Below are 27,305 nucleotides of genomic sequence, written 5' to 3' on the forward strand. Positions count from 1 at the left end.
GTGTAGCTTGTTCCATGCCACTCGCCCTTCTACACACGATCGTAAAGAGTGGGCCTTCTCCGTGGTAAGGGAACGTGTGTGTTCGGCACTGTGGGGTGACTGACGTCCCACCTCCTGCCTTTACATGATTGTGCATTCCGAAGAGAAGACAGCACACAAGAACTCGACGTTTCTTGTCGCAGCCGCAGATGCCTTTCTGATAGGAGCCGTCCTGGACGGGGGCAGGGCTGACGAGACTCTCCTCCTCCCCCGCCCCCCCCGATGAAGTTTGAATCTGAAAGCTGCGTTTCTCGGCTTGGACACTTCTAGCTGTTTCCAGTCGTACCTCTCAGTGTTTTGTATCCTGCTTACATGCTACATCTTCAGATGGCACCTTTTGTTTTGGATTCATTATCTGGCATTACCCATGTAACTGGCTTCTGTGCTTGCATTCCCTAAACATGGCTTAGAATCCCCCCCCCCACACACACACACTGAGTGTTGGCTCCTTAAGCCTTGTTTTTAAAAGAAGCATTAAGGGGAATGAATTGTTGGTTGCACTTTGAAATGCACTTAGGGTATCTTTCCTAGTACTTAATTTAAACTCAAGCTGCTGTCATTTGAACCAGTTTTTATTTATTCATTGGTTTTGTTTTTAGTTCCTGTCTGAATAGGCAGCTCTACTATGTTCTTTCCTTTCTGATGTTGTTTTAAATATTTGAAAACTTGAGAAATGAATCACCTCTCCCGGTCTTCTTTTTTCTAAACTAAATATTCTTGGTTTCTTGAGCCTGTCCTCCATTTAATTTGCATTCTTTGTTATCCTCACACAGCTGTTTTCCTAAATCCTTTCCAGTTTGCTAGCATCCTTCAGTTGTAACTAGCACCCAGAGCTGGACAATATACTCCCAGTGTGGTTGAATCCATTGCTGTGCTCTTGAGCAGGTAGCCTAGAGAAGCCTTGAACAGAAATTGGGACAGACTGCAAGAACTGTGGCTGCTTTGTCACTCTACAGCATCAAAATTGGGTGGCAAGAATAGGAGCTGACTAGGATGTTTGTTAAATCTCACTCATATCATGAAATTAATTTGGATGAACACCTTCCCACATTAAAACTCGAAGAAACCAGTCAGTGCCTCCCCCCCACCCTCAAGGCTGAGTTCACAATCCTGTACACACTTACTTGAGAGTAAGTCCTATAGATTTATTTCTGAGTAAACATGCTGCATGCCACCTAATGGCACAGCAGGGAAATGCTTGACTAACAAGCAGAAGGTTGCCGGTTCGAATCCCCACTGGTATGCTTCCCAGACTATGGGGAAACACTTATATCAGGCAGCAGTGATATAGGAAGATGCTGAAAGGCATCATCTCCTACTGCGCAGGAGGAGGCAATGGTAAACCCCTCCTTTCTACCAAAGAAAACCACAGGGCTCTGGGGGCGCCAGGAGTCAAAATCGACTTGACGGCACAACCATTATTGTTTGTTTGTTTACTACATTTTTATACCACCTTTCTGCCTTGACAAAGGCATCCAAAGCAGTTTACAATATTAAAAGAAGCAAATTACAGAATGTTAATAAAACGTTGTCTCAGGCTGTTGGTCTTTTCAGGAGCTGAGGACAAGAGCTTCCTGGCCTATGTGCATCCTTTCTTGCCATCCTCTCAGGGTACACTGGTCTCTCCATAGGTCTCTCCATACTTCTGGGAAGGGAAGGGGGCTACCCCAACAGTCCTCGCAGGCCAGAGCTGCAGATTCGGCTGCAAGTTCTTGCTTGGCAATAGTTCAGACCCCAATGTTATGCAAAGTGGAGGATATAAAACTAATTAGATTGTCTACATAACATTAGCATTACAAGCATAGTGCAGTAAGGTTAAATTAAAATAAGGAATTGTTATATGTGCTAATCCTATTGTGTGAAAGAAGGGGAAAGATTGCCCATATTCCTCTTCCCTATGTATACTCTCTCTTTGTACTCTCTTTGTTAAACTAAGCTCTAGAAGTGGCTGTGTTCTAGGGGGTGTACATGTGTGTATTTCCCTGTTCATAAAGAAGCTGAGGACATAGTTAAGATCTGAGTCTTATGGAATGCAAAGTGCTAAAACCAGTGGGCCCCATTTTTCAAGCTCTGCTACTTTCTTGAAGCCATGTTGATTTGGCCATTTAACCTCTCTGCTCTGTTTCTTCACTGGTACCAAGGTGGTGATTGATTCATCAGTCACATTAGTAATTGACTAAGGTCAAATTGTTGCCCACTAGTCTACAAATACTTTTTGCTAGTATTGTGACTGTCATTGCTGTGTTCCATGATGTAGCAACTAGGTGTGGCTAAATGTAAGTGTAACTTGCTTGATAAGGAAATGATCTGTTCTTTATTATTACTGCTGCTTAGAGAATCTCTACCCTGTGAACTCCAAGGTAGCTTCCTCACTCCAGAATGTCACAATTAGGCTAGTGAGTTGCCTAATAGGATGATCTAGTCAATACCCTCCCTTAGGGAAAGAGTAAAACAAATGGCTAGTACTATTAGCACTCTTAACTGGCAAAATGTGTTACATCCTTCTATGGTGTTTTCTTTGTGACAACATTAGGAGGTGTTATGGCTATTTGACCACCTTAAGTGGTGCAGTGGGGAAATGCTTGACTAACAAGCAGAAGGTTGCCGGTTCGAATCCTCGCTGGTACTATATCGGGCAGCAGCAATATAGGAAGATGCTGAAAGGCATCATCTCGTACTGTGTGAGAGGAGGCGATGGTAAACCCCTCCTGTATTCTACCAAAGAAAACCACAGGGCTCTGTGGGTGCCAGGAGTCAAAATCGACTTAAGGGCACACTTTTACTTTATGGCTATTTGACACATGGGAACCTGAGCTTGAGAAAGAGGAAAGCCACCCGATGAGTTCATAGCAGAGGTGGGATTTAATATAAGTCCCAGATTCAAGTCTGCAACCTTGGCGAAGCTGCTGCCAGTCTATGAAGACAATACTGAGCTAGATAGACCAATGGTCTGACTCGGTATATGGCAGTTTCCTATGTTCCTAAGTCCAGGCCTGGTATGATAGAGTCCACTGAACTGTACTGGCTTGCTTTAATTCCTGTTGGATATGTAAATTGCTACATAATCTTTGCATCCCCCAGGGAGGGAAGAAAATGGAGGTGGTCTAAGTGAAGGTGTTTATTATTTATTTATTTGATTGATTTGTATACCGCCCCTCCAAAATGGCTCAGGGCGGTTTACAATTAAAACACACCACTAAAACAGTAAAGAGCTAAAACAAATTTTTTTAAAAAAACATAACAATTAACAATTTAAAAACATTTTAAAACAACTATTAAACAATTACAATGATTAAAAACCCCGAAATTGGGTTTTGAATTTTAAAATAAACCAGAAATTAAAACCCCCACAATTTAGGAAGCTGAGAAAGCTTGGGTGAAAAGAAGGGTTTTCGGGTGGCTTTTGAAAATTGCCAGAGAGGGGAGGATCGTATCTCAGCAGGGAGCGCATTCCACAATCTCGGGGCAGCGACCGAGAAGGCCTGTCTCTGTGTAGCCACCAAACGAATCGGCGGTAACTGGAGACGGACCTCTTCAGATGACCTCAATGGGCGGTGGGGCTCATAACGAAGAAGACGCTCTCTTAGGTATGCAGGGTCTAAGCCGTTTAGGGCTTTGTAAGTTATAACTAGTACTTTGTATTTTGTCCAGAAACCTATTGGCAGCCAGTGTAACTCCATCAGCAAAAGAGTAACATGGTCTCTCCGAGATGACCCAGAGACCAGCCTGGCTGCCACGTTCTGAACCAGCTGAAGTTTCCGGACTATGTACAAAGGCAGCCCCACATAGAGCACATTACAAAAGCCAAGTCTGGAGGTTACCAGCAGATATACCACAGTTTTGAGGTCATTGATCTCGAGAAACGGGCACAGCTGGCATATCAGCTGGAGCTGATAGAAAGCACCCCTGGCCACCGCCTCAACCTGAGAAACCAGGGAGAGGTGTGAATCCAGAAGTACTCCCAGACTGTGAACCTGTTCCTTTTGGAGAAGTGTGACCCCATCTAGAACAGGCAGATCAAAATAGTCTCTAGAGTTCTGACCCCGCACAATAAGTACCTCCGTCTTATCTGGATTCAGTGTCCGTTCATTCTCCCTCATCCAGCCCATTACTGCTTCCAGGCAGGCATTTAGGGAGGATATGCCAGCTCCTGAAGATGTTGACATGGAGAAGTAGATCTGGGTGTCATCAGCATACTGGTAACACCCAGCTCCAAATCCCCTGATGATCTCTCCCAGCAGTTTCATGTAGATGTTAAAAAGCATTGGAGAAAGTATGGAGTCTTGAGGGACACCATACTTAAGCTCAGATTTTGAAGAGCAAAAGTCTCCATTTGACACCATCTGGAATCTATCCGAGAGGTAGGAGCGGAACCACGGTAAAACAGTGCCTCCCACCCCCAACACCCTCAGACGTTCCAGAAGGATACTATGGTCGATAGTATTGAAAGCTGCCGAGAGATCCAAAAGGACCAACAGAGTCACACTTCCTCTGTCAATTGCCAATTGGAGATCATCCATCAATCCGACCAAGGCAGTCTTCACCCCATAGCCCACCCGAAAGCCAATTTGAAATGGGTCTAGATAATCAGTTTCCTCCAAGACCGCCTGGAGCTGAGAGGCCACCACCCTCTCAATTACCTTGCCCAGGCATGGGAGGTTGGAAGCAGGCCTATAATTGCTCAACTCTGAGGAATCTAATGCAGGCTTCTTTAGAAGAGGTCTAGTGATTGCCTCCTTAAGACAAGGAGGCATCCTGCCCTCCCTCAGAGAAGCATTTATGGTTTCCACCAGGCTGTTTACAACAACCTCCCTGCTAGATCGAACAAGCCATGTTGGACAAGGGTCAAGAGAACAAGTGGTAGGCCTCACTGATCCAAGCAGCTTGTCCACATCCTCAGGAGTCACAAGATGCTAACAAGATCTTCATCCCGCTCTCCCCCCCACACACATTTGCATTTATAATTAGTTTATGATAGCCATTGGAAGGGGAAGAGCTTTTCTAGTTATTAGAGCTATCAACTGATGGAAGAAATGGATTGATACTCTCCCTTTTGACTGATTAAATGTGCCTGTGTGTTAATAAATGTGTCTTTTCTCCACACATTACAGTACCTACCGCTGCACAAACAGATTTTACTATTTTCATGTAGTAGAACACACTTGCTGCATGAAATCTGAATTGGCCCTCAGTTAAGGGACATTTTTAGTGCCAAGAGCCATTGTTTCTAGGCTGCCTACAGTTTGCTCCTGTGAGTGCAGTTGAAAAATTTATTGAAAATTTAAGTCAATAATTAAGGATGTTAAAAAGAGGAATAAGATGTCTATTTCCATTTTGAGGGATAAGATGTCTATTTTTATTCTCAAAAGAATAGCGGGAGTGGCATGGGGAGTCCTCAGAACCGTCCCCAGCAGTGTACAGAAGTGATAAACTAAATCCACAAACTTCAGCCCTGAAAAGGAAATAGATGTCTTCAGAATCGGAAATGTCTGTCTTCTGCTAAGTGTGGTGTCCTTATGAAAGATGAGGATGCAGTTGTCGTGTTTGTCAAATGAATCAAGAAACATAGGCAAAGTTAGGGCAGCAATGAGTAGCACACATACTTGGGAGTAAATCCCACAGAATTCAGTGGGAGTTGTGTTGAGGAAAATATGCTTAATATATTGCACTATAATAACTGTGTTTTTTAAATGAAAATGTTCTAGTTATGGTAAAGATAACACAATAGAATCCTTTTTTATTCTTGTAATGAAGAAATGCTTGGAGCAAACATTCTTTTAAAATGTTTTTTGTCGTGCAAGATGAGACCCTTCGTTTAACCATGTCATCTGGGCAGTCTGTTTGCAACAGATCAGCTCTTTGAACAACAGCAAGAGATCTGTACATTAGATGTGCCTTTCAGCCGGTGTTTATATACATATATATTTGTGAATGACTACACAGGCATACATTTTAAAAGTGAGCTTAGGTACAAACCCTCTTAAATTCAGGTACAAAAAGGAAGTATACGTCTCTGTGTGTGTGTGTTCAGCATAACATGTGAATAACTATATGTGGACAAATGTATGCACACTTATACTGTAAACAGATTGTATGTGCTTAACATAATGTGTGAATAGGGCTTTGGTGTTTCAAGAATGAGTGGTAGCTTGACTCCTAACTTGTTTTCAAAGTGAGAGGAAATTCAAAATAGATTGTAAATACTACAGTGGGTATAGGAAAGAATCACCCCCTTTGATAGACCTTAAATTCTGGTTCCCTTACATCCTGAAATGAAAACACAAAGAAAATTCCCTTCACCAGCTGTACTTATCCAATGCAACCTATAACATCCAACTGAAAAACATCACAATTACAGTCCAGAAAAAGTGTCAGAAATAAAAAAAACAAGAATTACTGAGATTGAAAAAGGATCACCCCCCCCAAAGTCAATATTTTGTTGAATCACCTTTTTCTTTAATAACAGCCTTGAGTCTGTTGGGATACTTCTCTATCAACCTTGCACATCTAGACGGAGCAATATTTGCCCACTCCTCCATACAGAACTGTTCAAGTTTAAGGTCTTTCAAAGGGGGTGATTCTTTCCTATACCCACTGTACATCTGAAGGGAGGGCACTGCTGTTTATTAGTTTAATTATTATTAAAAACAAAGGGTAGATAAATAACTTAGACCTACCATGGTGATGAGGATAGATTTTAAGCTAGATTTGATCCAGCATTTAATATACCACCCAAAACTGACGTCTCTGGGCGTTTTACATCATTTTTTATGCTTCCGTCCAAACATGTGCTAGCTTAAATTCACAGATTTGAGAAAGGATGGTAAGAGTGGAAATGAATTCCATATGAAGCAACATGAAAAGAACGGATGGTGTCCAGTTTGCAGAGAAATGCTTTAGAAAATGTTATGCCTTAAGCTGCAAAAGGAATTTCAGTATCAGCATGGAATAGGTAGTTTAATATGTCTCTATGCCTGCTGTGTCTGTTAACATAACAATTAATAGTTACCTAGATGTACTGCTGCTAGGCACTGGTTGTTCTGATTAAATACTCAATACTGTGATTTTCAGAAACCAGCCCTATCCATGCCCAGCACAGCATCCCTCCAGTGGTTGTTGCTGGTGTTTATCTTTATGTTTCTTTTTTTAGATTGTAAGCACTTTTGGGACAGGGAACCATCTTATTAATTTATTATTTATTTTTCTATGTAAACCGCTTTGGGAAATTTGTTGAGTGGTGATGGTGTAGTAGTAGTAGAAGAAGAAGAAGAAGAAGACCTTCATTAGCAGCAAGAAGACAAAGTAAAGTAAAGCTGTGGCATTCTAGGGGCTACCTGGGTTCTTGTGGTATGAGCATTTATAGATAGTGCTAGCCTATTGAACCAGATTTGTTAATTAGGCAGAGAAAGTGGTAGGTATAGATATATACATGGGTTCGAGTACAGTTGTGGATAAATTACTTTTCAGTCTGTATCTTGAATCTAACAAAGTGGACCTCATTGAATTCTCATGCCACCACAAGCCAGTCAATTTCAAAGGTACCATGGCATCTTTATCTTACAGGTAGGTTTCGTGCCTCCCCTTGAAAGAAAATGCCAGCAGACAGTAAGGTCATATGCTTGTTTTTCCCTTGCTTGCCCAGAGTAATGCTAGTCCAGCTGAGCAATGCATGAGTACTGTGGTCAAATCCTCCAATAGCAGGGCAATAGAAAGGCAACCACAAGAGGAATTGGGCAGCAAAACTGCCAGGTCCCCAAGGCAGTAAGAGAAAAGTCTCTGAGTCACTAAAGTCTTCATTTTGAGCTCTAATGCAGCCATCTAATGGATTCAGGTACATCCTCCAATGTACTAATGACTCCAATCCTATTTATAGCCATTTCCAGCCAGAACTCCTGCTGCACTTCTCTGTGAAATGGTTTGTTTTGTTCCCACTTCACCACTTTATTAATCTGTTCCTTTTCATAGAAGATGGGTTAAAAGAGTTTTGTAAATAATTATTTTGGGGGTGGTTATCTTCCTCCCACACTGCGTGTTTGCCCAGGCTGCTCCACATCTTCTGCCCCACCCACGTTACTGCTACTGCAAGACACATTCCCATTTAACTGTTTAGGCTGCCTAGCGGTGTGGGCGGGGGGGAGTCATATTGTAGCCTCTGTAGAGCGGCGCTCAACTAACAATCATTTCAGAAGCTGCTTTAAGGGCTCTGTCCCCTCAGGCAATTTTCCTCCAGGCAACCTTTACTTGCTAGAAGTAACCAGGTTGTTATTCACACGTGGCTTCATGCTTCGGGATAAATGTTGAGCGAAACCACTTTGAACGACACTCGCAGCATTGAGGGAAGCAGCCTCTCCCCTCTGCTCTCGGGATTTTGTTTTGAATCAAGTTCATATGGCAGGTTCCCTGTTTTCTTTCTAGCCAATGGGGGGTGGGGAGAGAGATCTTCCTAAAGAGCCTTCTGTATTTCTAAAGAAAGTATGCCTCTTATCATGCAAATGATTCTATGTCCATGCCTCTCCCTATTTGTTCTGGCCTTTTCAGAAAAAGTAGCTTAAAACCAATATTTTAAAAATCCAGAAATACATTGAGATAAGCTAGAATTTGCAGCACAAAGCCTGATTTGTGTGAAGTGGGTCCAAGAATCTTGAAAAGACTTTGGAGTAAGTTTGTCTGGTGTGCGAATGCACACACTCTCCTCTGAAGCAGATATGGGGTAGAAGCCCTGTCTGTAAAGCCTCCAGGTGATGAGTAGCTAATTGCAAACTGATTTAAAAATAAAATGAATAATTTAACTACCAAAAGTGCATTAAGCTCCCCTGTCCTGATTCCATATGTTTTTAAAAATTCATTGTATAAGTAAGACTTGCTTATAAAACATCCATCTGGAAAAATGAATGAGCCGTAGCCTGTAGATGCTGCTCACTTAAAGAATTCATTTATTAAGTAAAACTGGCCTTCAGCTCGCCTACTACAATGCCTTGGTTGCAGTTTGAAGTATAACTTTGATCTTTAGTCATATTTGTTCTGGTCCTTGAAGTTTCACTAATTTAGAAATACTGTTGTTAGGCTACTGGCTGTTATCTGGTTTTTGCCATACGTTGCAGAGCTGTTGATTTCAGACCACAAAGGGAAGGGAGGAACAAAAAACACCCCACCCAAGCCCAGGGTTTGCTTGGGACTTGATGGTTAGCCCTCCATTGTGGTGAGAGATTTTATCAGATCTGAAGGATCTGTACTCATTATTTCCATATCCAGCTTAGATGAAGGCTTGTTCAGAGAAGGGTAGCTCAGAAAATAAACATTCTTTATACCGAAATCTATATGAGTGGAAACTGTAGAAATGACTGTTTCAGCGGCCACATGGAGCATCTCTGTGGGCTGAACTGTTCACGTACTAGAGCAGCATCACATGGATCTGTACTGTGCACCCATCCACAGCAGCTGCTTGGAAGTTTGAGGTTGCCATTGGTACAGAGTGTGGAACTGTACTTCAATGTGCCTTTTCAGTTTTCACCCAACTGACTCAGCCCACGGAAAGTGGCATGGGCCGGCTGAACTCTGTGACTAAATAGAGATGTAGCATAGTGGCTGAGGGACTGAGCTATGACTCACGGTGTCCATGGGTTAAATCTTAATCTCTGCCATTAATTTACTAGGTGACTTTAGGTAAGCCACTCCCTCTTAGCCTCAGCTCTCCTTTCTGCAGTATGGGGATGATAATACCTCACAGGGTGGTTGTAAGGATTACAAGGTAATAACTTTGAAGTGCTTTGAATACTCAGAAATGCTATACAAATGCTAAGCATTATGATTCAACTCTGGTACTGCATGTGGCCTGGCAAGGGGAAATGGTAGAATGGGGAGCAGCATAGAAACAACTAGAAATGAGCTAGCTTGAGTCTGTGAACTTTGAATTCATAATCTTATGCTGCCATAGGTCAAAACCCACCTTCTCCGAGACATTTTTTAGACACTGGCACCCCATCTCAATGGGAGATAACCAAGCAGAGACACAAAGTACAATTTATCTCTTCTAGTGGTGGAGAAACCTTCTTTGTGCAGTGGTCAGAGAGGACAGAGAGAGATGGAGAGAAATGAACAGCTGGTACCTTTAGGACTATTAAAAAGAGATGCTAAAATTCACTTTCACTCAAGGCTCTGGTGGAAATGAGAGTGGATTCATGGTTTGTATTGAAAATCTCATTTGCTACTAAAGAATCTACACTCAGAACACCTCAGAACAACAGAACCCTGTATCCCATGGGTTAGAAACCCATCGGGGTGGTTGGCACCCTATGTGCACTACACCACCACTCACTCTGGGCCACCCCAACACCCCCCAAGTGCAGTTATGGGGCTGCTGAAACCTCCATTATACCTTATGAGGGAAAACCTTAAAGAGGTGTAAACCTCAACAGATCACCAAAAATCAGCCCTCTGCCCAAATCCTTTGAAAAAATTCTGGTAGCTTCCTTGCCCCCCTTGGGCACTACCACCAACCCCACACCGCTCTAGGCCACCCCTTTCCCCCCAACGTGAAGCAATACACTTCCATTATACCTCCATTATACCTTATGGGGGGAAACCTTAAAGACGCGTAATCTTCAACAATTCACCAAAAATCAGCCCTTTGCCCAAGCCCTCTGCAATTTGGGAGGTAGCCTCCACCCATTAGGCACTACCACCCCACCCCACTCTTTTGACCCTGGGAAGCGTTTTATTGATCCAAATCGATTCAGATTAATTTGGATCTGAATCTCTGGGTTTATTCAGATGGGTCAGATTCAGACCCAAAAACGAATTGGGGGTGTTTTGATTTGGATCTGAATCAAAACACCAAAAATCCGAATTGCACACTCCTACAGAGGATACTCCCCAGGGGAGTGGGTGATTTGATCATTCATCATCAATCATTATTACGGTCACAGACCAGCATAAAGTACATTTTAAAACCTAAGTAGATTTTACACTCTAAGACACACTACTATCATAAGATGATTTAAAATATACAATAAGAAATATAAAAGATGCTAAAATATATTACTAGCATAAATGTTTTAAAATATAAAATATAGGCATTAGACTGCACTAAAAATCTAGCTATGGTTGTAATAAGAGACATAGTAGACTCTGGGCTACATTTTACTCCTAGCATAAAATGATTTAACTACAGCTACAATAAGAAGCATAGAAATAAACCATGTAGCAGTACCCTGGATCATGTTGCATGCTTATAAAGTAGGAAAATATTTTAAAAGGTTTAAAATGTATAAAATAATAAGAGCTAATATGCACTAAAAGGATATCATAATATAAACCAGTAAAATAGTAGCCAGGACGTTGCGGGTTGTTGGGCTGCCACACTAAGGCAGTAGCTGTGGCTGCCCCTTAGTTCATACAGGTGGGCTCTGGGCACACATGGGAAGTCATCGTCCGCCGGATATTAATTGCTGCCACACAGAACCTGGCAAGACTGTAGGTGGCAGCAGGGTTGCTATCGGAGAGCAGCAAAGAAGTATAAAACTGGTCCGCTCGCCCAGGATAGCCATGTAATAGTAGTAAGATAAGGGAGGCACGGATGTCCCTGTAGAACAGACACTGTAGAAGAACCTGTCCTGTCGTTTCTGCCTTCCTTGAGCTGTGGGGCACTTGCGTTCTGAGATTGGAATCTTCCCATAGCGACCTTCAAGCACAGCTGAGGGAAGCACATGGCGGCTTGCCAGTGTAATGGCCCTCCTGTGCTTTGGGACTTCCAGTTGCGTTAGGTATGGCAAGGGGGAGCTGACATACCTGAGTCCTTCACTGACAGGGAAGTTTGGGGTCTTTCCTATGTCAGACTGGCACGCTATATCCGTAATACGTTGCTTGATGAGTGCCTTGGCCAGGTCGTACCCCAAGTTAACTAAGTGAAGTGGGGATAGGCCTAGGGACCTTATTTTATTCATAGCTGTCCGTTTCCAACTGGATTGGAATTCATCACATGGCGTTGAGGGTGGAGGCTAGGCCTGAGGGGCAAAGGGAGAAATTTAGCTAGTAGTTCACTATGGTCATTCATATCCTTGCCTTCACTTTCATCAGGCCTGTCTCTAGTTGCAGGATAGCATTAGATACACATCTTGGTACTTGAAGAACTGTTCTTAGGAACTTTGATTGCATGCGTTTCAGAATGGAAAAGTTGGGGAAGGTGCACTGTAGCTGGGCACTGTAGAGTAACTGTGCTATTGGCTTGGCTTCATGCAGTTTTAGTGCTGTGGGTATATAGTGACCACCTCTTGTTCGGAGGAACTTAAGAATAGCGGAGGAGCTCCTCTGTGCATTTAGTGCTGCATACTCCCCATGTATCTTCCTAGAGCCGGAGGAATGCAGAACTACCCCCAGATATTTAAAGCAAGGGACCTGTTCTATCTTGTGACCATCAATAAAACAGGAGTGGGTTTTGGGCCTTTTGGCAAAGGCCATGATTCTGGTTTTGTGATAATTAAGCTCCAGCAAATATTCCTTGCAGTACTGGGGGATTCGATCATTGGGGGCATAGAGAGATGGGTCTGTGACCTGTGTGTAGACTGCACAGTGACTTGCCTGCCTGGTGTGAAGGTTGCAGACATCACACTGCATCTAGGTAAGCTGTTAGGCAGTGCTGGGGAGGAGTCAGCTGTCATGGTGCATGTTGCACCAATGATGTTGGGAAATGCAGTTGGGAGGTCCTGGAAGCCCAGTTTAGGCTGCTGGGTAGCATACTGAAATCCAGGACCCCCAGGGTAATGTTCTCTGAGGTGCTACCTGTCCACGAGCAGGTCCAGTGAGACAGGTGGAGTTGAGGGGTCTCAATGCGTGGATGAGACAGTGGTGCCGGGAGGAGGGGGTTGGATTTGTTAGGCAATGGGATCTATTTGGGGGGCAAGCAAAGCCTGTACAAAAGGGACAGGCTCCACTTGAACCAAGATGGAACCAGATTGCTGGTGCTTAAAATTAAAAAGGTTGCAGAGCAGCTTTTAAAATGACATCTGGGGAATTGCCAACAGGAACTGGGTGGTATCTGGTTCGGCAAGCAAAATTCCCTAGGGTGCAAGGGTGCAAATGTTTCAGATAAACCAGAAGGAGAAAGAGTAGGACTAGGAGTAGAGCAGATAGAAACACATGACAGCTGGCCAGAAAGGTCAAATGATGGTAAGGGAGATAGCACAAGTCAACACCAGGTAAGAGACTCGGTGTACAGTTGTCTGTATACCAATGCCAGAAGCCTCCAGGCAGAGATAGGTGAGCTGGAGTGCTTGGTTGCAAATGAAAACATAGTTATAGTGGGCATAACGGAAACATGGTAGAATGGTGAGAACCAGTGAGACACTATTATTTTTGGTTACAAACTCTACAGAAGGGACAAGGAAGGGAGGACTGGGAGTGGAGTAGGAGTAGCACTGTATATTAAAGAAGTGATAGATTCCAACAAGCTAGAAAACCTAGGAGGACCAGAGTCCTCCACAGAATAATTATAGGTGACAATACAAGGACAGAAAGGAAACATGTTAATAGGGATGTGCTATTGCCCTCTGGCTCAGAAAGCAGAGAGTGACCTGGATTTGGAGAAGCAATTCCGAGAGGCATCAAAGAGAGACAGAGCATTAATAATGGGTGACTTCAACTACCCATACACTCATGTAACAAAAGAGAGGCCAAATTTCTAGACTGTGCCGTAGAACAGTTGGTCACGGAGCCAACCAGAGAGAAGGTGGACTTAATCCTGAGTGGTGCCCAGGACCTGGTGTGAGATGTCTGAGTTGCAGAAACATTGTGGAACAGTGACCATAATGTGATCCAATTCAGCATTTATTTATTTATTTATTTATTTATTCGTTCGTTCATTCATTTATTTGATTGATTTGATTTCTATGCTGCCCTTCAAAAAATGGTTCAGAGCGGTTTACACCAAGAGATAATGAATGAATGAATGAATGAATGAGATGGATCCCTGTCCCCAAAGAGCTCACAATCTAAAAATAAAGGTACGATAGACACCAGCAACAGTCACTGGAGGTACTGTGCTGGGCGTAGATAGAAGCCTCTTTGCCAAATTAGTCCAGCACAGATGTACCACCACAGAAAGGTACCACCAAGTTCAGGAGGACGCTAGCATGGCTAACAAGAAGAGTTAGGGAAGCTATAAAAGGGAAGAAGACTTCCTTCAGAAAATGGAAGTCCTGCCCAAATGAAGAGGACAATAAGGAACATAAACCTTGGCAAAAGAAATGAGGGAGTCAATAAGGGATGCAAAAAGAGAGTTTGTGGAGCATATAGTTGGAAGTGTTAAGGGGAGTAACAAAAACCTCTTTAAATATATCAGAAGCAGAAAACCTGCCAGGGAGGCAGTTGGACCCTTCAATGATGAGGGCATGAAAGGGATGATTAAGGAGATTGCAGAGAAGCTGAATGAGTTCTTTGCATTTGTCTTCAAGGCAGAGGATACTGACCATATACCTTCTCTGGAACTGAGCTTCTTGGGTTTAGACGCTGAACAACTGGGCCAATTTGAGATGATGAGGGAAGATATTATAAACTGTCTTGAAAAACTAAAAATTAACAAATTGCCAGGGCCAGATGGTATCCACCCAGGAGTTCTGAAGGAACTCAAATGTGAAAATGCTGATCTCCCAGAAAAAATATGTAACTTGTCCCTCCAGGCAGGCTTTGTAGCAAAGGACTGGAAAGTAGCTAATTTAATTCCCAATTTTCAAAAAGAGATGGGGGGGGTTGGGTCCGGAAAACTACAGGCCAGTTAGCTTAACTGGTGCCAGTTAAATTGATAGAAAGCATGAAGGACAAATTGTTAAATATATAGCAGGCCCTGCTGAAGTAGAACCAGCATGGCTTCTGCAGGGGCAAGTCTTGCCTCATATGTGAACAAAGGTGATCCAGCTGACATAGTATACTTGGACTTCCAGAAAGCTTTTGACAAAGTTCCCCACCAAAGCCTCTTAGGTAAACTTAGCAGTCATGGGATGAGGGGACAGGTTCATGTGTGGATCAATAACTGGTTGAAGGACAAGAAACAGGGTAGGAATAAATTGACAGTTTTCACAAGGGAGGGAAGTAAGAAGTGGGGTGCCGCAGGGATCTGTACTGGGACCAGAGCTCATTAACTTGTTCATAAATGATATAGAAGTTGGGGTAAGCATGACATGGCCAAATTTGCAGATGACACTAAACTATTTAGGGTAGTAAAATCCAAAACTGATTGTGAGGCACTCCAAAATATCTCTCCAAACCGGATGTGTGGGTGACAAAATAGCAAATGCGGTTCAGTGTGAGCAAGTGTAAAGTGACGCATATTGGAGCAAATAAAAAGGCACCTTCCTTATGAGGCAAGGCTACAGCAAGCATCTGGAGTTCTTTAGTTTGGAAAAGAGGTGACTACAGGGAGACATGATAGAGGTGTATAAAATTATGTATGGAGTAGAGAAAGTGGACAGAGATAACCAGGGGTCATCCCATGAAACTGAAAGTTGATAAATTTAGGACCAACGAGATGAAGTACTTTTTCACACAGTGCATAATTAATCTATGGAATTCTTTGCCATGGGATGTGGTGATTACCACCAGTTTGGACATCTTTAAAAGGGACTTAGACAAATTCATGGAGGACGGGTCTATCAATGGCTACTCGTCTGATGGCTATAGGCCACCTCCAGCCTCCAAGGCACAATGCCTCTCAACACCTGTTGCAGGGTAGCAACAACAAGAGAGAGGGCATGCTTCACCTCTTGCCTGTGGGCTCCCCAGAGGCATCTGGTGGGCCACTGTGTCAAACAGGATACTGGTCTAGATAGGGGTGTTCTTATGTTCTCATGAAAGTAAGCTTATGAGATTGCCTGCATTCTGTGTGTCCGTGTGTTGCTATCAACTTCACAATGCATAGACCAGTATGAACCAAATTTGGTACAGTTGTAGGGTAACATAGGGACACCTCACCTCCATTCAGTGATGTCATCCACCCCAATTCAAGATGATGGACACATGAACATTTTAGGCCCAAGTGGGCTAACATGTAAACCATCTAACCGATTTGAACCAAATTTGGAATAGTTTTAGGGACACCTTAACGGTGTAGTTTCTGATGATGTCATCCGCCCCATTCAAGATGGCAGGTGCCTGAACATTTGAGGCATAGCTAGGCTAACTTATAAACTGCCTAACCAATTTCAATTAAATTTGTACAGCTGTAGGGACACATGGAGACAGATGCAAAGAACTCATTCAGCTTCTCTACAATTTCCTTATCCTCCTCAATAATTCCTTTCATGCCATCATTATCTAAGGATCCAACCACCTCCCTGGCAGGTTTTCTGCTTCTGATACATTTAAAGAAGTTTTTGTTATTCACCTTGACACTCCTAGATATATGCTCCTCAAACTCTCTTTTTGCATCCCTTATTGTCTCCTACATTTCCTTTACCAGAACTTATGTTCCTTTCTGTTCTCTTCATTTGGGCAGCGCTACTTCTTCACTTTTATAGCTTCCTCTACTTGTTAGTCATGCTGGCATCCTCCTGAACTTGGTCGCCTTTCCTCCTTCTTGGTATACATTCCAACTGAGCTTCTATTATTGTGGTTTTAAATAAGTTCCATGCTTTCTGGATTGATTCAACCCTCCTGAGTTTCCCTTTCAGCTTCCTTTTTAACCAGTCCTCTTCTGAAGTCCAACACATCTGTGTTGGACTTCCTGTCACGAGCTTGTCTGTCAGCCATCTAGTCCCTGGTCTCTATCCGGAGAAGCCGGTAGCTCAGAAGTCGCTCCACGTCTGCAAAGAAGCACAAAAGAACAAATCACTACAGAGTACCCAGTCCAAACCGAGTCCCCCGCAACCCATGTCACTCACCAGATCCCAAATGTCCTGAGCCAAGGGTCCAGCAGGGTGTCACCAGCAACCCATCCCGGATGAAGTCATCCGGTGCCCAGCTCAGGAATCAGGTTACAAGCAGGGGAATCCTTGGACTCAAGAGTTCCACCACGAAGCTGGGAACTCCACATAACAGAAGGCTTGGTATGCAGCAAGCTCAACTGACACGTTGCTTCCGGTGGCTTGTTCGTTTCCTGCCAGCTGATTTATAATCCTTGGTTTAATTGATCTCCTTCCCCGGCCAGCTGTTAGAGATTCAGTGCTTATCTTGCCTGCCGAGGAGGCACTGACTACTTCTGAGTGCTATCAGTGTTTTGCATGTCTCCACTCTTGGGGGGGGGGTGGGGTTAATGGTTGATTGTCCTCCAGCTCAGGGTTTGGCCTTCCACCCCCCACCCCCATCTCCTCAGCTCCCGATGGGCCTTCTTGTCCTGAACCTTCACTCTGGCCCGTCTCAGCTACCTCCTGTGGCCCAAGAACCGAGCTCTCCCTTTCAGGTGCCTCTTCACCTGCTGGGGAGGTTGCCAGCCTCCCCCTCCTCATCGCTATCCATGGGTGAGGGCATGACACTTCCTTGGCAATACTCCACTCACATATAAGCTGAACTGGATAACACTATGGTCACTATTTCCCAATGGTTCTACAATTTTGACATCTCTCACCAGGTCCTGGGCACCACTCGGGATTAGGTGCGAAGTTGCCTTCTCTCTGGTTGGTTCTGTGATGAACTGTTCTAAGATACAGTCATTTGGCATGTCTGGAAATCTGGCCTCTCTGTCAATATTCGCACTTGAATTTTCCCAGTCTGTGTGAGGGTAAATGAAGTCGCCCATTATTACTGCTCTGTCTCTCTTTGACACCTCTCTGATTTGCTTCTCCACATCCAGGTCACTCTCAGCGTTTTGATCTGAAGGGTGATAGCACATCCCTAGTAACACATTTCCTTTCTGTCTTTGTATTGTCACCTATAATTATTCTGTGGAGGACTCTGGTCCTCCTAGGTTTTCTAGCTTGTTGTATTCTATCCCTTCTTTAATATACAGTGCTACTCCTACTCCACCCCCAATCCTCCCCTCCCTGTCCCATCTGTAGAGTTTGTAATCAGGAATAACAGTGTCTCACTGGTTCTCACCATTCCACCAGGTTTCCATTATGCCCATTATATCTATATTTCCATTAGCAACCAAGCATTCTGGCTCGCCCATCTCCACCTTCTGGCATTGGCATATAAACACCTATATGTTGTGTCTCTTACCTGTTGTTGGCGTTGACTTGTGCTATTTCCCTTATCATCATTTGACCTTTTTGGTGAGCTGTCATGTGTTTCTGTCTCCTCTACTCCTGGTTCTACTCTATCCTCTTCTGGTTTATCTGAAACATTTGCACCCTTGCACCTTAGGGGATTTTGCTTGCTGAACCAGATACCACCCAGTTTCTGTTGGCAATCCCCCAGGCATCATTTTAAAAGCTGCCCTGCAACCTTTTTAATTTTAAGCACCAGCAGTCTGGTTCCATCTTGGTTCAAGTGGAGCCTGTCCCTTTTGTACAGGACTTCCTTGCCCCCAAATGTATCCCAGTGCCTAACAAATCTAACCCCCTCCTCCCAGCACTACCATATCATCCACGCGTTGAGAACCCTCAACTCTGCCTGTCTCACTGGCCCTGCTCGTGGTACAGGTAGCACTTCAGAGAATGCTACTCTGGCGGACCTGGACTTCAGTATGCTACCTAGCAGCCTAAATTTGGTTTCCAGGACCTCCCAACATCATTGGTTCAAACATGCATCACGACAGCTGACTCCTCCCCAGCACTGCCTAAAAGTCTTCCTAGATGCTGTATGATGTCCACAACCTTCGCACCAGGCAGGCAAGTTACCATGCAGTCTACACACAGTCACAGACCTATCTCTCTATGACACTAACAATCAAATCACCCACTGATGACAGAAGGTAATTAGGCTGAGAACAAGGGGATGATGCACCCATATCCTCAACCCCCAGTGTATCCTCTGTGCAAGAGGATATGGGTGCATCATCCCCTCTTCCTCAGACTGCTGACCTTCTTCCCCTTCATTCTCCACGGCAGCCGAGGAGCTGCCAGCCAGGGAATCTTTTGACCCTATATGTATCACTTTACATATCGTTAACCCTGATGGCTACAATACCGCAAAAACCACATAGCTGAATGCCTTTATATACTTTGGCTGGTTGTCTGACCCAGGAGTTCCCAACCTTTGTTCTCCAGAAGTTGTTGGACTACAACTCCCATTTCTCCCAGCCACAATGTCTGAATGATAGCCTTTGGCCATTGTGGCTGGGGTTGGTGGGAGCTGTGGTCTAACAGTTTCTGGGGATCCAAGGTTAGGAAACACTGGATCAGGTAATGCAGGTTGGGAACCTCTGACCTGACTGACTGGTTTTCTGAATCTCTCTCAGTGGCCATGCACACCACCATAATGTGCAAATATGCTGAGAAGGAAAATATTTTCAGCAGCCATTCAGGCTAGCATTACCCTCCCCCACCAAATACTGCTACTGATGGAAAATCTTCTGCACACTGCTAAGAAATGAAAGGACCTTTCCTCCCTTGTGGTCTCTGTGCAGCTCTACAGATTGCATCTATGCCTGTGCTGAGCCCCATGTGGTCTTCACTTGAGCAGAAAATTCTCTTGGCAGTTCAGGCAGGTTAGGAACATAGGAAGATGCCATATACTGAGTCAGACCATTGGCCCATCTAGCTCAGCATTGTCTACACAGACTGGCAGCAGCTTCTCCAAGGTTGCAGGCAGGAATCTCTCTCACTCAGCCCTATCTTGGAGAAGCCAGGAAGGGAACTTGGAACCTAGATGCTCTTCCCAGAGTGGCTCCATCCCCTAAGGGGAAAATCTTACAGTGCTCACACATCAAGTCTCCCATTCATATGCAACCAGGGTGGACCCTGCTTAGCTAAAGAGACATGCCATGCTTGCTACCACAAGACCAGCTCTCCTGCTCTAACTGCTAACTGTTCTCTGGAAGGATTCTCAGTTCAGGGTTTATCACCAGGTCAAATGACTTATAAAAGAAAAATTCTTTTTTTAACAAAATCAAAGCCTGTTGGTACCAGCTGCCTGTTCCTGATGACTTAGTAGTAAGAATGGAAAGTTCTGTATAAGACGATAAGTACCTCAACTGAGAAGGCATCAGGTGGACTGTGTTCTAGTGACCAGTACAGGTGACAGTTCTGGTTCTGTCTTGCTGGTGCTCACAGTTAAGCACAGCGTTGCCTTTTTCTTTGGTTAACTAAAAGCATAAGGAGATTTAGATGCAATATCTTCTCTTAATAGTGCCTGGCAAGGAAACTGGTCCAGTGGGGTGACCTGAGTGGGTAGCTGAGAAAGACTTATGAGAAGGGTCCCTCACAGGGACAAAAGCTGATGAGTGAGAAGAGAGAAGTAGTTAAGTGTTGAATTAACTCACCCACAGAGGAACCAAGCATTGATCTACTCATCTCAGATGGAGTTAGGAACTGTTTTCATAATTAGCTAGGCTGAAGGGAACATTTATTTGGTTGAGTTCGCTATTTCCAAAGAACATGCAGCATAACCATTAAATCACATTGATCCAATTATTATGCAACATTTTATTTGGATCCCTACTCTTCTTCTGTACAGGGGAACAAATTATGTATCACTTAAAGGTTTGTATTTGATAGAGATTGTACCCTCCTTTTCTTAACTTACAACGACACACACATTATGTTTATAAATGTTAAATGGCTGCATTTCATCCCTCTTTACAGGAATATGAATGGAAATTGGGCTCATTCCATAGGGAGAAATAGCCTGTTTATCTCTCAGGAAGAGAAGATAGTGCTTTAGAAGCATTGAGACAAGCAATAGTCTGTGAGTGAACATTCGATTAGTACTTGCTTTTTAAGCTAGTTCTAACTATATGATGGCCAGTATAAGACCAGTGACTTTACTTGGGGTATAGGCCGCTTTGCTCAGTGCTTGAAGGTGAAACTACTAGGCCCCAGTCCTGAAAAAGAATATATTAAGCATCTTGAATCCTTGAATTATGGGGGCAGTTTTTATAGAACTTTGAAGTTTGAAAGGAACCCAGTAGATCTACTAAGCAAGCCCCCACACTTGAGGAGTTGCATCCCATTCCTAAAGCATGCCAAATAGATGCCTGTCCATCCCTCTTGAAAATATCCAAGGAAGTGGATTCTGCTGCCTCTCTAGGCAACTGCTTCTAGAACTTTATCTCATGTTTAACCTAGACATGTCTGCCTGTGGCTTAAGACAATTGCTTCTTATCATATACTCAGTGGCTAGGGTGAGCAGTTGCCCTTTACAGGGTATTAGAGACATTTGGAGACCTTTGAAAATGAGACTTGACCCCAATAAAGTCTAAGGTAGGCACTGGGAAAAACAAAGATTGCAGCCTACAGCAGTCATTGCTCTCCACTCCAGATGGGAAACTAGATGTGATCCCAGGGGTGTGTCTAGGGTAGGGCAGGCAGGGCAAGTGCCCCGGGCGCCTTTAGGAAGCCCCCTGAAGGGGCTACAGGTAATTTAATATATATATAAGTCACTGTACACATATTTAATTTGGCACTATGTACAGAGAATCAGGGCTTGTGTATACTGAGCTGAAGCTTTTGAGCTAGGATTGTATTCATTTGCTCTTACTTTGCTTCTTGTGATAAGTGAGTTAAATGTGATGTCTTAATAATATGACTATTAATGGTGAGTTTGTCTTTGAATCAGTGTGAAGTCCTTAGTATTAAGGCCCACTGGGAGTTTCTTGCTCTCTTTCTCTCATTTTAACTGTCTTTCTGAAATACTAGAATATATTCCAAGCAGTGATACAGTTTACTTTGCATATACTTTAATTATTTCCAGAGTATCTGGGGAAAGTAAAAATCTCCATTTATTTTTAAAACTTGTGTAATAGCAATGCTACAATGCATAGTAGAGAATTAGACAGGCACTTCTGTTTAGTTTTCCAAGTACACCTCCACATAGTATTTGGGTATTTCATGAGCCCCAGCATCCTGAAATTTGTAGTTTTGCAGCATTTTTTGGTCTGGCTACGTCCACTGCTAAATAGTTTTTGAAATATTAAAAGATTAACAAGCTTGACTTGTATTTTTGAGCTGATATTATGGTGAAGTTATCTGAAAGATGGGTGTCAGATGTTTGGACAGGGGGCGCAATTTCAGTGCTTGCCCTAGCCTCTATTTTCCCTAGATACGCCTCTGTGTGAACCACAGGCCTTCAGTTTCCACAAGTACCCTATAATTTGTAAGCCATATCCCCTAACTTTGACAGTAGTAGCTATGCTTCTGTTTTGGATTAAGTTCCAAATTTTTGGCACTGACTGGTGTGAACAGGTGTGAGAGCAGGGTATTTCCTGGTGGATTACGCAGGGCAGTAGCTGATCCTCTGGCAATAAACTCTGCCAAAGCTGTTACTGCATTATGAACTCTTCTCATTCATCCACAATGCGTGTACAGTGACGCTGATGAGATGGTATTAACACCTGGTCCCTCTCATATGCCAGGCGTTATTAGTCTTTTTGTACTGGGGTCTTTGGGATGGCATCTTCTCACACCAGGGATAGGCCTAGATTGACTCGGAATTCTTCCTCATGTGATCATACATCAGCATACACTTGGATGCTTCTTCAGTTTCCCAGAGATGACTGCCTTTCAGAGATATGATATGAATTTTGCTTTACCAACGGTTCTTAGGTTTTCCTGACTGAAAGAGGTAGAAGAAATGCATGTTCTAGTTTTCATTTAGATAAATTTGGTTCCTGTGTGTATTCAAGGCTGCTTGTTTTTCTTCCCCGGGGTGAAGAGTTGGGAGATTGCCTGGATCTTCTCCTTGTGAGAAGGCTACTTTCTGTCACAATGTTACCAGGTTCGATCTCGACTAAAGAAGGCTTGTGCTATATGCTATCTATATCTAATTTCAGTTAAGAGTCCTTATGCAAGCATAAGAGCCCCTGGTGGCGCAGTGGTAAAATTGCCGCCCTGTAACCAGAAGGTTACAAGTTCGATCCTGACCAGGGGCTCAAGGTTGACTCAGCCTTCCATCCTTCCGAGGTCGGTAAAATGAGTACCCAGAATGTTGGGGGCAATATGCTAAATCATTGTAAACCGCTTAGAGAGCTCCGGCTATAGAGCGGTATATAAATGTAAGTGCTATTGCTATTGCTATTGCTAGTGCTAATTGGGTAGCAATTAGCTATCTTTGTGCTATCCCTGGTCTCCATCCTCTTGTGGAGAACTGGGACAGTTCACGCCAGTGGCTGCTTCTACTATTTATCTAACACTGAGGCTATAAAGCACATCAGGCACTCTGCGGAAGAGACTTGCAATTAGCTATTCACTTGGTCACAAGAACATAAAAAGAGTCCTGCTGGATCAAGCCAAAGGTCCATCTAGTTCAGTATACTGTTTCTTATGGAGCCAGCCAGATGTCTTTGGGAATCCCACAAGCAGGAAATGAAGGCAATATTCCTCCCGTACTATTGCTGCCATGCAGTTGGGATTTAATGGCATACTGTCCCAGAACCTAAAGGCAGCATAAAGCCATCAAGACTAGTTACCATTGATTGATGTACTTGTCTTCCATGAATATATCTAATTCCTTTAAAACCTTTTCTCTACACCATAAATGTAAATTCCTATAATTTTATAAATTTATATTATGTGTATGTATCCTGCCCCGTTCACCTTCCCCTACCCCCCAAACTAAAGAAAAACTGGTAGTCACCTGTGTGCAAGATGGCGATCGGTCAAGTAACCTTTTCAGAGAGCTCCTTCGCTGAGTTATAGTTTTAGTAAGTTTCTCAGGTCTTTTGTATGCTGAATTTTACAGGCTAACTTGGTTGTATGGCCTTGGAGCTGCCGGACTGATTAAACTGCTGTATTTCACTCGACAAGAAGCTCTCCTCCATCATTAGAGTGCTGTATTTCATTCAACAACAAGCTCTCCCTTGCTACTGCTGAGATTAACGGTAGTCACCTGTGATGAGTAGAAATGATCTCCAGGGAAAGTAAGCGAGTCTCCACAAACAGAAACACATAGGAAGATGTCTTATACTGAGTCAGACCACTGGTCCATCAAGCTCAGTATTGTCTATACAGACTAGCAACGGCTTCTCCAAGGTTGTAGTCAGGAGTCTCTCTCAGTCCTATCTTGGAGATGCCAGAGAGGGAACTTGGAACTTTCTGCATGCAAGCAAGCAGATGCTCTCCCAGAGGGCCCCATCCCCTGAGAGGAATATCTTAGGGTGCTCACATGTAGTCTCCCATTCAAATGCAAATCAGGGTGGACTCTGCTTGGCAAAGGGGACAATGCATGCTTGCTACCACGAGACCAGCTCTCACATGGAGCATAGACCGCCCTGAGCCATTTCGGAAGGGCAGTATATAAATCAAATAAATAAATAAATAAATAGAACCATGTGATTCTTTCCTTTCTTACCATAAAGAGCTAGCAACCCTCAGTATTTGATACCTGGCTCTGTTTTCTGAATAGCCTCTTCCACTTGTCTGTTGTATCATTCAATTGGTGTCAGAGGGATTGACTGACTTGTTAGATTCTAAGGTGCTTTATTCCTGGCACCAGCTTCCTAGAGCTCTCTTCCTCTTGTATCTGCTTTCTGACACTGCTGCTTGCTACCCTCTAGTCTAGGCAAACACCAAGTTGCTGTGGAATATTGTGCAACCAGAAAGCATTTGCTCTTTGGCAAACATGGAGTGACTACTTGTATAGTCATTGTGGAACAGTTACTATAGAGCCACACTGAGCAAATACAACAGCTGCTCTGGCCTGGCCTGGTAGCTAGCAATATCAGAAAACTCAAATACTGTCCAGAGGCATTCTGTTCCAGAAGAACAGGTTTGGGCTGGCTCCACAATATCTAAAAGTGTCCTTGGAGTGTACCCATCAAGTTGTTGAATGCATGAGCACCACAATACTGGCTTTCAGGGGTTAGGAAGTGGACTTAACCTTCCCTGTTCACTCGCAAAGCAGGTGTAGTGCTGAACTGCCAGGCAGCAGAGCTGAGCAAATTCAAACCAGAGCTGAGGTTCAAGATGGTTAACAGAAGAATGAAGAGGCTCTTTATTCACAGCCAGCTGGATGGCTTGGAGGGCTTTCCATCACTTAAGCGGTTAAAACAAGAGTGCCACGACAAGGTGCTCTGGCATCGGGTCAAACTACACATTACACATGTGTGTGAGTAATACAGCTCTAGTGGCTGCTCTTTCTGAAGCACATTCAAGAGGGACCCGTTTTAAGCAGAGAAACTGGGTGTGGGGAAGGGGATGACGTGCTCCTGCCTACCATGAGGTTCCAAGCATGTGTGGGCCTGCATTTGGAACCCTGAATTAGGGAAGCAGCTGTTGGGACGGGGAGAGTTGGAATGGAGCAATGGCCAGTAAGTAAAGGGTAAGTAAACCCTCACCCACCACTTCTCCCGTCAAGATGCAACACACACACCACCCCCGCCATGCTTTGCTTCAGAAATATTTGTGTGCAGTCTGCAGTTTGTCTCATAGTCAGAAATGAGTGCCATTCTTGGGGCAAGACTTGATTAGGGGCATTCCCCTGACCTGTCTGTCGAGATTGTCGCTGTGCTATGTTTGCTATATGACCTGGAAGTATCTAGTAGTATCTGTGCAGGAATGAAGTCCTAAATAGTAAGAGAGGCACATAGAGAAGGTGATGTAGGACAGATCAGAGAGAGGATGCTAGAGGAAGCCGCCTTCTGCATCTGATTAATTCTGCCTGTGATTAGCTTATATTTTCATAGAGACAGAGCATCAGAAATGGCAATGCATCTAGTGGCTCTTCTGCAGCAAGCCCTTCTTAATGTGCAGTTCAGGGAGATGGGACTCCTGGATATCCCCCTTTGTGAGCTCTAAAGGGAATTTGGAGCTCATGGGTTTTGCAGAAGGTCATTCATAGTGCACTCAGAGTCACTCATCTCCAACTGTCATGGAAGTATCCTGCTCAGAACATGCAGGTAATAGGGCCTCACCTTGCTATCTAATTACAGTTACACAGAGCAACCTTATACATATCTGAGAAGAAACAGGCCCTTGTGTGGGTTGTGACCTTCTGCTCCTGTGTGATGCTACAGTGTCATAGGGGTGAGGAACCTACCCCTCCTGCACTGGTTGTTGGGACATATGCCCCCGTCACACAGCTGACTGGGGTCCTGGAGCAAAGGGCCAGTGTCAGCCCTAACTCTTCAGTAAAATAATAATTACTTTACACTTTGTTTAGTGATTTAAAGTCTTCAGAGTGTTCCTCATACAATGAGTGGATTCAGACATAACAGTGGCGTGTCAGGTTGCTGCCACCCTAGGAGCCTGTGCATTTCTCCCCCCACCCCCATCCTCGCACGAGCCTCTGCTCGTGGTCTTGGTCACAATATGCCAAGACTGGTTGTTTCATACAAACCCACTAATTCCTCCCATTCTTGGATTCCTCCCAAGAATGCTCACTTGGTCACAGCTGCTGGTTTTACAGCCTTGTTTCATGTTCTGCAGCATTGTCAGTTACTGTCACAACCTTCCAAACAAGTATGACCAGTTCTTCTGTCCAATTATCACGTGCATGTGTAAGTTTGGGGTTGGGCATTTGGAGCATTTAAAACGCCTCCAGTGTCTGACTAATTACAAAGGGTTTAGCACTTTAGTGTACAACAGCAGTTTACATATAAGTGTTTGTGGTGACCTCCTTCAGAGCAACCTTTTCTACATCAAACCGCTTTCGGCTGGCTAGTAGGGGCAGTCCTTTCATGAGGCAAGGTGAGGCAGTTGCCCAGGCAGTGCATTATTGGGGTGCCAGTAGGGTGTCCTCGTTGGAGCAGCTATTTGGGACAGCTCTGACCCTTCCATGTTTTGCAAGGAGTGCCTCTCCTTACAAGAAACACAAAGAAGGAAGAAGGGACTGCTGGCAACCTGCAGGCCTGTAACCAGCCAAATAATTTTTTTTTTGGAGGGGGGGGTGGATTGCAGTGGTGGCAGGTTATAAAATGTTCAGTGAAAACAGTCAGGCTGTGGAGGCAAAATAATTTTTTGGTGTGGCAGGTACATACCATGCCACCAGCTGGCTCCAGGCCTGGCAACCTGCTGTCCTCTCACTCTACCTGGCTGGATGTTTCCGAGAACCGTGCTAATGGTGCTGATATGGGAACATCTCACGTGATCTATCTGCCCCCTATGAGTCTGTTCATTCAAACATTACTGGAACAGCCTGGGTTCCAGCTGCAAATAAGCAGCAGGCACATAATCTATGAAGCGGCCCCTGTCTATATCTAGGGGAGCTTCCTGATGAGCAGTGCTGAATCATTGCTCTTTGGGGCT

General features: G+C 44.0%; 1 protein-coding gene across 4 annotated transcripts in view; it reads left to right on the forward strand.

The window, feature by feature from the left end:
* The window catches only part of STXBP2 (syntaxin binding protein 2), a 59,273-nt gene that overhangs the window by 5,019 nt on the left and 26,949 nt on the right, over nt 1-27,305 (forward strand). The window contains exon 1 of one of the 4 annotated variants that reach the window (XM_053298633.1): nt 13-64. The exons of 2 other annotated variants lie outside the window; for them this stretch is intronic. The gene's annotated coding sequence lies outside the window, so the exon portion shown is untranslated. Of the gene's footprint in view, nt 1-12; nt 65-20,755; nt 20,812-27,305 lie in introns of those variants that run through there. One more of the 4 variants, XM_053298632.1, reaches the window with a different exon arrangement.

The sequence above is a fragment of the Hemicordylus capensis genome, chromosome 2 (assembly GCF_027244095.1).
Source record: "Hemicordylus capensis ecotype Gifberg chromosome 2, rHemCap1.1.pri, whole genome shotgun sequence".
Classification (NCBI taxonomy): domain Eukaryota; kingdom Metazoa; phylum Chordata; class Lepidosauria; order Squamata; family Cordylidae; genus Hemicordylus; species Hemicordylus capensis.